Below are 6,542 nucleotides of genomic sequence, written 5' to 3' on the forward strand. Positions count from 1 at the left end.
TCGAGCGAATCGGTCGATTGCGCCGAGACGCGCTATGATGCAACAGACGAGCGATTGGAACGCCCGAATATTTTCAAAGTCCCAACGTACCGATCAAGAGTAAAGTACCATTTTCCTACATTAGATTTCGTTCTAAATGCTTAATCCCTATGTAAAAACGTTAGTTAAGCAAGAATATCGTATTTTAAAAAAAATCTAATGATAGGATTTTCCAGAAAATTGAAAAAACCGAAAAATGTCAAGAGTAAAGTGCCATTTTCTGACATTAGATTTCGTTCTAAATGCTTAATCCCTATGTAGAAACGTTAGTTAAGCAAGAATATCGTATTTTTAAAAAAATCTAATGATAGGATTTTTCAGAAAATTGAAAAAACCGTAAAATGTCAAGAGTAAAGTGCCCTTATTTTAAACAATGTATCGTTCTAAATGCTTAATCCCTATGTAAAAAAGTTATTTAAGCAGGAATATGTTATTGAAAAAAATTAGAAAAATTTATTTTAGCCGTAAATCGAAAATAATGGATCGAGCGAATCGCTCGATTGCGCCGAGACGCGCTATGATGCAACAGACGAGCGATTGGAACGCCCGAATATTTTCAAAGTCCCAACGTACCGATCAAGAGTAAAGTACCATTTTCCTACATTAGATTTCGTTCTAAATGCTTAATCCCTATGTAGAAACGTTAGTTAAGCAAGAATATCGTATTTTTAAAAAAATCTAATGATAGGATTTTCCAGAAAATTGAAAAAACCGAAAAATGTCAAGAGTAAAGTGCCATTTTCTGACATTAGATTTCGTTCTAAATGCTTAATCCCTATGTAGAAACGTTAGTTAAGCAAGAATATCGTATTTTTAAAAAAATCTAATGATAGGATTTTTCAGAAGATTGAAAAAACCGTAAAATGTCAAGAGTAAAGTGCCCTTATTTTAAACAATGTATCGTTCTAAATGCTTAATCCCTATGTAAAAAAGTTATTTAAGCAGGAATATGTTATTGAAAAAAATTAGAAAAATTTATTTTAGCCGTAAATCGAAAATAATGGATCGAGCGAATCGGTCGATTGCGCCGAGACGCGCTATGATGCAACAGACGAGCGATTGGAACGCCCGAATATTTTCAAAGTCCCAACGTACCGATCAAGAGTAAAGTACCATTTTCCTACATTAGATTTCGTTCTAAATGCTTAATCCCTATGTAAAAACGTTAGTTAAGCAAGAATATCGTATTTTTAAAAAAATCTAATGATAGGATTTTCCAGAAAAATGAAAAAACCGAAAAATGTCAAGAGTAAAGTGCCATTTTCTGACATTAGATTTCGTTCTAAATGCTTAATCCCTATGTAGAAACGTTAGTTAAGCAAGAATATCGTATTTTTAAAAAAATCTAATGATAGGATTTTTCAGAAAATTGAAAAAACCGTAAAATGTCAAGAGTAAAGTGCCCTTATTTTAAACAATGTATCGTTCTAAATGCTTAATCCCTATGTAAAAAAGTTATTTAAGCAGGAATATGTTATTGAAAAAAATTAGAAAAATTTATTTTAGCCGTAAATCGAAAATAATGGATCGAGCGAATCGGTCGATTGCGCCGAGACGCGCTATGATGCAACAGACGAGCGATTGGAACCCCCGAATATTTTCAAAGTCCCAACGTACCGATCAAGAGTAAAGTACCATTTTCCTACATTAGATTTCGTTCTAAATGCTTAATCCCTATGTAAAAACGTTAGTTAAGCAAGAATATCGTATTTTAAAAAAAATCTAATGATAGGATTTTCCAGAAAAATGAAAAAACCGAAAAATGTCAAGAGTAAAGTGCCATTTTCTGACATTAGATTTCGTTCTAAATGCTTAATCCCTATGTAGAAACGTTAGTTAAGCAAGAATATCGTATTTTTAAAAAAATCTAATGATAGGATTTTTCAGAAAATTGAAAAAACCGTAAAATGTCAAGAGTAAAGTGCCCTTATTTTAAACAATGTATCGTTCTAAATGCTTAATCCCTATGTAAAAAAGTTATTTAAGCAGGAATATGTTATTGAAAAAAATTAGAAAAATTTATTTTAGCCGTAAATCGAAAATAATGGATCGAGCGAATCGCTCGATTGCGCCGAGACGCGCTATGATGCAACAGACGAGCGATTGGAACGCCCGAATATTTTCAAAGTCTCAACGTACCGATCAAGAGTAAAGTACCATTTTCCTACATTAGATTTCGTTCTAAATGCTTAATCCCTATGTAGAAACGTTAGTTAAGCAAGAATATCGTATTTTTAAAAAAATCTAATGATAGGATTTTCCAGAAAATTGAAAAAACCGAAAAATGTCAAGAGTAAAGTGCCATTTTCTGACATTAGATTTCGTTCTAAATGCTTAATCCCTATGTAGAAACGTTAGTTAAGCAAGAATATCGTATTTTTAAAAAAATCTAATGATAGGATTTTTCAGAAGATTGAAAAAACCGTAAAATGTCAAGAGTAAAGTGCCCTTATTTTAAACAATGTATCGTTCTAAATGCTTAATCCCTATGTAAAAAAGTTATTTAAGCAGGAATATGTTATTGAAAAAAATTAGAAAAATTTATTTTAGCCGTAAATCGAAAATAATGGATCGAGCGAATCGGTCGATTGCGCCGAGACGCGCTATGATGCAACAGACGAGCGATTGGAACGCCCGAATATTTTCAAAGTCCCAACGTACCGATCAAGAGTAAAGTACCATTTTCCTACATTAGATTTCGTTCTAAATGCTTAATCCCTATGTAAAAACGTTAGTTAAGCAAGAATATCGTATTTTTAAAAAAATCTAATGATAGGATTTTCCAGAAAATTGAAAAAACCGAAAAATGTCAAGAGTAAAGTGCCCTTATTTTAAACATTATATCGTTCTAAATGCTTAATCCCTATGTAAAAAAGTTATCTAAGCAAGAATATGTTATTGAATAAAATGAGAAAAATTTATTTTAGCCGTAAATCGAAAATAATGGGTCGAGCGAATCGCTCGATTGCGCCGAGACGCGCTATGATGCAACAGACGAGCGATTGGAACGCCCGAATATTTTCAAAGTCCCAACGTACCGATCAAGAGTAAAGTACCATTTTCCTACATTAGATTTCGTTCTAAATGCTTAATCCCTATGTAGAAACGTTAGTTAAGCAAGAATATCGTATTTTTAAAAAAATCTAATGATAGGATTTTCCAGAAAATTGAAAAAACCGAAAAATGTCAAGAGTAAAGTGCCATTTTCTGACATTAGATTTCGTTCTAAATGCTTAATCCCTATGTAGAAACGTTAGTTAAGCAAGAATATCGTATTTTTAAAAAAATCTAATGATAGGATTTTTCAGAAAATTGAAAAAACCGTAAAATGTCAAGAGTAAAGTGCCCTTATTTTAAACATTATATCGTTCTAAATGCTTAATCCCTATGTAAAAAAGTTATCTAAGCAAGAATATGTTATTGAATAAAATGAGAAAAATTTATTTTAGCCGTAAATCGAAAATAATGGGTCGAGCGAATCGCTCGATTGCGCCGAGACGCGCTATGATGCAACAGACGAGCGATTGGAACGCCCGAATATTTTCAAAGTCCCAACGTACCGATCAAGAGTAAAGTACCATTTTCCTACATTAGATTTCGTTCTAAATGCTTAATCCCTATGTAAAAACGTTAGTTAAGCAAGAATATCGTATTTTTAAAAAAATCTAATGATAGGATTTTCCAGAAAATTGAAAAAACCGAAAAATGTCAAGAGTAAAGTGCCCTTATTTTAAACATTATATCGTTCTAAATGCTTAATCCCTATGTAAAAAAGTTATCTAAGCAAGAATATGTTATTGAATAAAATGAGAAAAATTTATTTTAGCCGTAAATCGAAAATAATGGGTCGAGCGAATCGCTCGATTGCGCCGAGACGCGCTATGATGCAACAGACGAGCGATTGGAACGCCCGAATATTTTCAAAGTCCCAACGTACCGATCAAGAGTAAAGTACCATTTTCCTACATTAGATTTCGTTCTAAATGCTTAATCCCTATGTAGAAACGTTAGTTAAGCAAGAATATCGTATTTTTAAAAAAATCTAATGATAGGATTTTCCAGAAAATTGAAAAAACCGAAAAATGTCAAGAGTAAAGTGCCATTTTCTGACATTAGATTTCGTTCTAAATGCTTAATCCCTATGTAGAAACGTTAGTTAAGCAAGAATATCGTATTTTTAAAAAAATCTAATGATAGGATTTTTCAGAAAATTGAAAAAACCGTAAAATGTCAAGAGTAAAGTGCCCTTATTTTAAACATTATATCGTTCTAAATGCTTAATCCCTATGTAAAAAAGTTATCTAAGCAAGAATATGTTATTGAATAAAATGAGAAAAATTTATTTTAGCCGTAAATCGAAAATAATGGGTCGAGCGAATCGCTCGATTGCGCCGAGACGCGCTATGATGCAACAGACGAGCGATTGGAACGCCCGAATATTTTCAAAGTCCCAACGTACCGATCAAGAGTAAAGTACCATTTTCCTACATTAGATTTCGTTCTAAATGCTTAATCCCTATGTAAAAACGTTAGTTAAGCAAGAATATCGTATTTTTAAAAAAATCTAATGATAGGATTTTCCAGAAAATTGAAAAAACCGAAAAATGTCAAGAGTAAAGTGCCATTTTCTGACATTAGATTTCGTTCTAAATGCTTAATCCCTATGTAGAAACGTTAGCTAAGCAAGAATATCGTATTTTTAAAAAAATCTAATGATAGGATTTTTCAGAAAATTGAAAAAACCGTAAAATGTCAAGAGTAAAGTGCCCTTATTTTAAACATTATATCGTTCTAAATGCTTAATCCCTATGTAAAAAAGTTATCTAAGCAAGAATATGTTATTGAATAAAATGAGAAAAATTTATTTTAGCCGTAAATCGAAAATAATGGGTCGAGCGAATCGGTCGATTGCGCCGAGACGCGCTATGATGCAACAGACGAGCGATTGGAACGCCCGAATATTTTCAAAGTCCCAACGTACCGATCAAGAGTAAAGTACCATTTTCCTACATTAGATTTCGTTCTAAATGCTTAATCCCTATGTAAAAACGTTAGTTAAGCAAGAATATCGTATTTTTAAAAAAATCTAATGATAGGATTTTCCAGAAAATTGAAAAAACCGAAAAATGTCAAGAGTAAAGTGCCATTTTCTGACATTAGATTTCGTTCTAAATGCTTAATCCCTATGTAGAAACGTTAGTTAAGCAAGAATATCGTATTTTTAAAAAAATCTAATGATAGGATTTTTCAGAAAATTGAAAAAACCGTAAAATGTCAAGAGTAAAGTGCCCTTATTTTAAACATTATATCGTTCTAAATGCTTAATCCCTATGTAAAAAAGTTATCTAAGCAAGAATATGTTATTGAATAAAATGAGAAAAATTTATTTTAGCCGTAAATCGAAAATAATGGGGACACCGGAGCTGTTCGAAGCGCCGAGCGCGCCGCGTACGCCCGAATATTTTCTAAGTCCCAACGTACCGATCAAGAGTAAAGTACCATTTTCCTACATTAGATTTCGTTCTAAATGCTTAATCCCTATGTAAAAACGTTAGTTAAGCAAGAATATCGTATTTTAAAAAAAATCTAATGATAGGATTTTCCAGAAAATTGAAAAAACCGAAAAATGTCAAGAGTAAAGTGCCATTTTCTGACATTAGATTTCGTTCTAAATGCTTAATCCCTATGTAGAAACGTTAGTTAAGCAAGAATATCGTATTTTTAAAAAAATCTAATGATAGGATTTTTCAGAAAATTGAAAAAACCGTAAAATGTCAAGAGTAAAGTGCCCTTATTTTAAACATTATATCGTTCTAAATGCTTAATCCCTATGTAAAAAAGTTATCTAAGCAAGAATATGTTATTGAATAAAATGAGAAAAATTTATTTTAGCCGTAAATCGAAAAAAAGACTGTTCGTTTCTCTGTCTCTCTCGCGCGATCGAAGTATTGATGTTTCCCGGCAAAGTAATGGGATATTAATTAAACTTTATACACGAAATTACTCGTTTTGATCCCCGCTACACAGCCGTATACTTTTTATAATTTTGTGGAATCGGGAACCTTGAAATATTTAACATAACGCGGATCGACTGTCTCTGTCTCTTTCTAGATCGGAATTATCGATGTTTCCCGGCAAACTAATGGGATATTAATTAAACTTTATACACGAAATTACTCGTTTTGGTCCCTGCTACACAGCCGTATACTTTTTATAATTTTGTGGAATCGGGAACCTTGAAATATTTAACATAACGCGGATCGACTGTCTCTCTCTCTTTCTAGATCGGAATAATCGATGTTTCCCGGCAAACTATTGGGAGATTAATTAAACTTTATACATGAAATTACTCGTTTTGGTCCCCGCTACACAGCCGTATACTTTTTATAATTTTATGGAATCGGGAACCTTGAAATATTTAACATAACGCGGATCGACTGTCTCTGTCTCTTTCTAGATCGGAATAATCGATGTTTCCCGGCAAACTATTGGGAGATTAATTA

This window comes from Megalopta genalis, unplaced genomic scaffold, assembly GCF_051020955.1.
Source record: "Megalopta genalis isolate 19385.01 unplaced genomic scaffold, iyMegGena1_principal scaffold0166, whole genome shotgun sequence".
Lineage (NCBI taxonomy): Eukaryota > Metazoa > Arthropoda > Insecta > Hymenoptera > Halictidae > Megalopta > Megalopta genalis.